The sequence below is a fragment of the Mastomys coucha genome, unplaced genomic scaffold (assembly GCF_008632895.1).
Source record: "Mastomys coucha isolate ucsf_1 unplaced genomic scaffold, UCSF_Mcou_1 pScaffold21, whole genome shotgun sequence".
NCBI lineage: Eukaryota > Metazoa > Chordata > Mammalia > Rodentia > Muridae > Mastomys > Mastomys coucha.
The window spans coordinates 168,598,799-168,606,146 of NW_022196904.1; the positions used below are offsets into that span (position 1 = coordinate 168,598,799).

Consider the following 7,348-nt stretch of genomic DNA (forward strand, 5'->3'; position numbering starts at 1 on the left):
CAAAAGGGGGAGAGCAGGAGATCTGCCCCTCCTCTTGTGGGCCAAGGGTATTTGGGTGACCTGCCCCTGCCCCTTGATGGGGCAGTGCTGGAGAGCGGGCCCTGATGGTGTGATTGAGGGTGAGCTAGTGAGCTGACCAACTCATCTACCACTCAGATCCAGATCTGGGGCTTTGAGTTGGCCCACCCCAACATCTACACCATCTACGAACCAGTAGAGCATGGTTCTGCGTGTTCCCGCAGATCCAAAGCTGCAGTATCTCTAGACACAGGGCAACAACAGGATATCTGAGAGAAGTCCCAGTGAGGATCCAGTATGGATAGTGTAGCAGAAACCACAAAAGGCCTCAAACCAGACCAATGCACTGTAATGGATATTTACATGTAAAGCTGTTTGGGCAAAATGGTATACTGTGCGACATACCATGACACGCCACAGCTTCTACAGCAAGACATTTTCTATCTTTCTTTCTTTCTTTTTTCCTTTCTTCCTTCCTTTCTTTCTTCCTATCTTTCCCTCTCTCTCTCTCTCCTCTTTCTTTCTTTCTTCCTTTCTTGATTTATTTATATGAGTATACAGTTGCTATTTTCATACACACCAGAAGAGGGCATTGGATCCCATTACAGATGGTTGTGAGCCACCATGTGGTTGCTGGGAATTGAACTCAAGACCCTAGAACAGTCAGTACGCTTAACTGCTGAGCCATCTCTCCTGCCCAAAATACATCACATATGTGGCCTGTATAGGGATCGAACCTACAACCTTGGCATTATAAGCACCACATTCTAACCAACTAAGCTAACTGGCCAGACTATTATTATTATTATTATTATTATTATTATTATTATTATTATTATTATTATTATTTGTTTTCTTCGGGGGAGGAGATTACAAGGGCAGGGGATGGATATGGAAGGATAGGGAAATGAGTGGGATTAGAGTGTAGGATGTGAAATTCACAAAGAATCAATAAAAAGTTTTAAAAAAACCCACTCATTCTTTTTTTTTTTTGAAAAACCCACCCATTCTTATCTCCTTGTACAAAGCTCAAGTCCAAGTGGATCAAGAACCTCCACATAAAACTAGATACTAATAAAAACTAATAAAAAGGAAAGTGGGGAAGAGCCTCGAGCACATGGGCACAGAGGAAAATTTCCTGAACAGAACACCAATAGCTTATGCTCTAAGATCAAAAATTGACAAATGGGACCTCATAAGATTCCAAAGCTTTTGTAAGGCAAAGAACACTGTCAATAGGTCAAAATGGCAACCAACAGATTGGGAAAAGATCTTTACCAACCCTACATCCAATAGAGGACTAATATCCAATATATACAAAAAACTCAAGAATTTAGACTCCAGAGAACCAAATAACTCTATTGAAAATGGGGCACAGAGCTAAACAAAGAATTCTAAACTGAGGAATACCGAATGGCTGAGAAGCACCTAAAGAAATGTTCAACATCCTTAGTCATCAGGGAAATGCAAATCAAAGCAACCCTGAGATTCTACCTCACACCAGCCAGAATGGCTAAGATCAAAAACTCTGGTTGCTGGTGAGGTTGTGGAGAAAGAGGAACACTCCTTCAATGCTGGTGGGATTGCAAGCTGGTACAACCACTTTGGAAATCAGTTTGGCGGTTCCTCAGAAAATTGGACCCAGAAATACCACTCCTGGGCATATAACCAGAAGATACTCCAATATGTAATAAGGACACATGCTCCACTATGTTCATAGCAGCCTTATTTATAATAGCCAGAAACTGGAAACAACCCAGATGTCCCTCAACAGAGGAATAGATACAGAAAATGTGGTACATTTACACAATGGAATACTACTTAGCCATTAAAAACAATGAATTCGGGGCTGGAGAGATGGCTCAGCAGTTAAGAGCACTGACTGCTCTTCCGAAGGTCCTGAGTTCAAATCCCAGCAACCACATGGTGGCTCACAACCACCCATAATGAAATCTCTGAAGACAGCTACAATGTACTTACAATATAATAAATAAATAAATCTTAAAAAAAAAACAATGAATTCATGAAATTCTTAGGCAAATGGATGGATCTGGAGAATATCATCCTGAGCGAGGTAACCCAATCATAAAAGAACACACATGGTATACAGTCACTGATGATAAGTGGATATTACCCCAGAAGCTCAGAATACCCAAGATACAATTCACAGACCAAATGAAGCTCAAGAAGAAGGAAGACCAAAGTATGAATACTTCAGTCCTTCTTAGAAGGGGAACAAAATACCCATGGGAGGAAATATAGAAACAAAGTGTGAACAGAGACTGAAGGAAAGACCATCCAGAAACTGTCCCACCTGGGGATCCATCCCATATACAGTCACCAAACTCAGACACTATTGTGGATGCCAACAAGTGCTTGCTGACAGGAGCCTGATATAGCTGTCTCCTTAGAGGATCTGACAGTGCCTGAGAAATACAGAGGTGGATGCTCTCAGCCAACCATTGAACTGAGCACAGGGTCCCCAATGGAGGAGCTAGAGAAAGGACTGAAGGAGCTGAAGGAACTTGCAGCCTCATAGGAGGAACAACAATTTGAATTAACCAGTACCCCCAGAGCTCCCAGGGACTAAACCACCAATCAAAGAGTACACATGGAGGGACTCATGGCTCCAGCTGCAAATGTAGCAGCAGAGGATGGCCTTGTTGGTCATCAATGGGAGGAGAGGCCCTGGATCCTGAGAAGGCTCAGTGCCCCAGTGTAGGGGAATGCCAGGACAGGGAAGTGGGAGTGGTGGGTTGGTGAGCAGGGGGAGGAGGGGGTGAGATGGGGGTTTTTGGAGGGCAAACCAGGAAAGAGGATAACATTTGAAATGCAAATAAAGAAAATATCTAAAGGTGTGTGTGGGGGGAGACTAGTCTAAAAAACAAAAACAAAAACAAAACACAACAAAACCCTAAAAACCAACAAAGCAAAACAACAACCTACAGTTTTAGAGAAGGCGCGTGCATATGTTTACGCGGGCCTGTGTGTCATGGTGACTATTTGGATAGAAGACAGTAAGAGCAGGTACGGATGACAAATACCGGATGTGTCTGAAGATAAAGGAGACAGAGAAGAAAGGAGGAGGTGGAGAGGTGAGCTCCACTCAAGAGAGCTTGCTTGTTAGCCAGAGAAGATGCCAGGACTGCAGGAGAGGGGCTGGGTGTGTGTTCATGGTATCAGAAGTTCGTGGGCTGAGTTCTACTGGGAGGGAGGAACTTGAGAGCGATAGGGCGTGTGCTGAGCAGAGCTCTGAGTGTCAGGGTACAGTGTCTGGTGGGCACGGTGTGACTACATGTCAGAGGTAAGAGATAAATGACGCTTTGTGGCATATGAACAGCTGCTGTTAGCTGTAATGTGACCCCAACCCTTAAACTGGGTCAGTCACCCACACACCAAAAGTGTAGAAAAGCTAAAAGTTTTGCTAGATCCAGGACTCTGAAATTACTGACTACCCCCACACCCTCCGTTCTAGATTTTCTTGAACTTTTTCTTGCTTGATATACCCTCACTTCAGTGATGAGCTCTGAGTTCTAAGTGCCAGCCAGCTGGACTTATAAACTCTCATCACGCTCTTCAGAAGGGACCTTGTCATTTTTTATTGTTTTAGGACTCTAAGAGCGCTTCCAGTTATGGTCCAAAGTATCCCAGTTTTAGTCCAGTAGTATAGCATGTGCCCAGAGATTTGATGTAGTTGAATACTATTATATATGGTATTGATTTTGTATTTCACTTCTTTTTTTCTTTTGGATTTTTGAGACAGGTTTTCTGTGTAACCTTGGCTGTCCTGGAACTCACTCTGTAGACCAGGCTGACCTCAAACTCACAGAGAGCCGCTTACCTGTGCCTCCAAAGTGCTGGGATTAAAGACATGAGCCACTATCACCAGGCTTTGTATTTTATTTTATTATTTTTTTCTTTTTTTTTTCTAGATAGGGTTTCTCTGTGTACCCTGGCTGTCCTAGAACTCACTCTGTAGACCAGGCTGGCCTCGAACTCAGAAATCTGCCTGCCTCTGCCTCCCAAGTGCTGGGATTAAAGGCGTGTGCCACCACTGCCTGGCTGAATTTTATTTTTTAATTACAACAATATACAAATATATATTTGAAATTTACTAAAAATCTTCCTGTGTTCATTCTATCTAGTTTTTTTAAATGTAGGAGCCATATGTTTTCCATATAATATAATTTTTTCTTACCATTCCATATAGTTTGTCTCCATGCCATATTGCACTGGGACAATTTTGAATAGAACTAGTAATTATTGTTTTTCTGAACAGAGAAGCTATTGTTTTGACATTTGTTCAGAAAACACATCAGCATTGGCTTTTGCATAGACTTTTATTTGTAAACTAGCTGAGTTTTTCCTGCCTTTTATGAATCAAAAAAATAAAAAAACATATAAAGTTCAGAATTACACAGAATGAAACTCAAACTCCACAAGACTGAGTAGAACTGAATTCCGGGTCATAGATGCTAAAGTTGGGTTACCTTCTTTGGGAACCCTTCTTCTTCCATCTGGGACACCCTTGCTGTGTCCCCAGATGTCCCCAGATGTTCCCTAAAGACTGCAAACTGTGGGTGCAGCCCCCTTTGCCAGTGAAACCGTGTCAGCCAAGTCTAGTCCTGATGGGAACAAAGGACAATGGGATTTTATCTGAAGAAGTTGTTTTGTTTTATTTTAAGATCTAGAGGCCTGAGGGCTCCTAGCCAATCAACAAGACAGAGACTTAGTTACAGAGAAGGAAGAAAAATCCCAAAGCTGCCTCAGGAATAGACAGGGATCCAGGGTCTCACACCCTGATCGCAGGACCATGTGCGCTTCCATGAAGTACCCTGCTTCCTCCTGGGAAGCCTCGGAGGTGGAGACAGAGTCCTACTGAGAACACAAACCACACTCCAGGGCAGCCCCCATGCCCAGATGTGATGGCCAGTGCAAATGAGCCCAATGATACTTCTGGAGACCTTCTGTCTCGTAATGCTTTCTCTGGTCACCCTTTCCAACCTTGTACATCTTTCACTTATATATCTCATGGTTTTGATTTTGTGTTTTTAGGGCATTTCTATGTGTGCATCTCTGCATCTGTATGTGTTTTTTCTTCTGCCTTTTCTCTGGTTCATATTCTCTCTCTCTCTCTCTCTCTCTCTCTGCCTCTCTCTTCTGATTTTTTTGTCCTCATCTGTTTTTTTTTCTAATGAGAGAGACAAAGAAAAGGTATGTGGATTTGTGTATTTTGAGTAAGTGGGGAGGTGGGGAGGACCTGGAAGGAGTTGTGGGAGGGGAAACCATGATCAGAATATGTTGTATGAAAAAAATTATTATTTTAATAAAAATCAAGGTTATATTAAGAAGAAAATACTGAGGCTGGAGAGATAGCCCAGTGGCTAAGAGCAGGGGCTGCTCTTCCAAAGGTCCTGAGTTCAATTCCCAGCAACCACATGGTAGCTTACGTACAGCCATCTATAATGGGACCCAATGCCCTCTTCTGGTGTGCAGGCGAAGCACGAAACAGATAAACCTTTAAACGATCTTTAAAAAAAGAGAATGCAATAAACAGTTAATGCCTGTAATTGTCACACACACACACACACACACACACACACACACACGTTGGAGGCAGAACATTCCAGCCCCACACCTTTTTTTTTTTTTTTTGAGTGGATGTCTTGGAATAGTGCTGCTGAAAACTTTCCATTTTCTTCTTTTCCTTTCCTTATTTGGTGAATTTGCTATCAGCTCATCGTTCACATAGGAGGTTGTTTTTCTGACTGACTTGTGGGAGGAGAGCCTCTTCTATTGTTTCAGTGTGAGTGAGTGAGTGTGTGTGTGTGTGTGTGTGTGTGTGTGTGTGTGTGTGTGTATGTACACACAGGCACTGGCAGGAAGTGAACTCAAAGAAAGTTTTAAATAAAAGGAAGATGCTGGCTGAGCTAGTGGAAACAGGAAGTTGTTGCTTATGTCTTTTGTAGAGGTGGAGGACATTCACTTGACAAGTGGGAGGAGTGGAGTCGGAGAGGAGGGACAGTGGGGAGCACTCTGGAGAAAGTGGTGAGCAGGCCGGCAGCTTAGAAGGCCTTGGCTGTTTGGGTGGGACTGGCTGCTCTGGGAGAGACTGGTGGCACTGGGCAGCCGGCCCAGGGTTGCCCCATAGTATAATTCAAGGCTGTAGTTACTACAGAAAGTGGTTCCTTAAATAAACTGCTTGACACATTGTTTTCCCAAGTACTCTATTTAAATCGATAGGATTTTGTATTAAGGAGTTATGTCAATGTCCTAAAATCCCCTCTGGTGGGTGTAGCAACATGTAACAAATGAGGGACATGTGGCTGTTCATGTTTCTTCTTAGGACTCTTTTTTTTGTTTTGTTTTGTTTTGTTTTTTAAAAAACTTTTATTGCATTATGATGAGAAAAGTTACATGATTTCAATTTATCTGAATTTGTTAACATTTGAAAACAGTTTAATTAAATAGAATTGAATCACATTCTTGTTTCCCTTTTGTACCACCTCTCCTCCCAGAGACCTCCCCCCTTCAATACCTACAACATCTTTTTTGTCAAATTCCTTAAAATTTATAAAATATTATAACAATAAAAATAAGTATTATAAAAGTTGTTTAATATAAAACAACAATCAATTTAACAGTCTTATGTAGATGCTCATCTACAGCAATAGTGAAAATACATTTCTCTCAATATAAATTTTAAATAACTCCAAACATATTAGCTGTATACTTAAAAATAATACATCACTATTAGTATTTTCTTAAATGAACATGGATATATAAAGTCTTTTTGTTTGTTTTGTATTTAGTAGAGTTTAAAATCTTGGCTCTTATTGTGGTACAAACCCAAATAAGAACAATTTTTAGATGTTGGGTTTCATTGTAATAAGGCTATATTACAATGACCCTCACATCACCAAAGGATTTTACCTCCATCGTAGCTAAGTTGAGAGTTGATAGCTCTGTTGCACCAAGAAATGAATTGTAGGCTCGATTTTTGGATACAGGCTTCCTGCTATAGTCAAAGCTATTTGACTTGAGTGAGTGACTTCATTCTTAGCCCACAGGGAACAGGTTACATCCATTTAAGAAATGGTATAGATATTAAGATGGTTTATCCATAAAGTCATTCGCCAACTGTTTCAATGAACAATGGTTCTGCTTGGAGGGTGGCACAGACATTAGGTGAGGGTAAAAATTTGGTTCATTAGCTGTGATAATTTGGAAAAGCATTCATCTCAGAAAAAGAATAACTTATGAAGTCCTCTTCTTCAAACCTGATACAAGAGTTACAAATGTCAAGCAAAGCATTCAGTTTCACTTTGTT

General features: G+C 41.3%; 1 non-coding gene across 1 annotated transcript; it reads right to left on the reverse strand.

Moving 5' to 3' along the window:
• Nucleotides 1-734: 734 nt before the first annotated feature.
• On the reverse strand, nucleotides 735-808 carry Trnai-uau. The gene has a single exon. It is a non-coding gene; the product is annotated as a tRNA-Ile (tRNA).
• Between the last annotated feature and the right edge of the window lie 6,540 nt (nucleotides 809-7,348).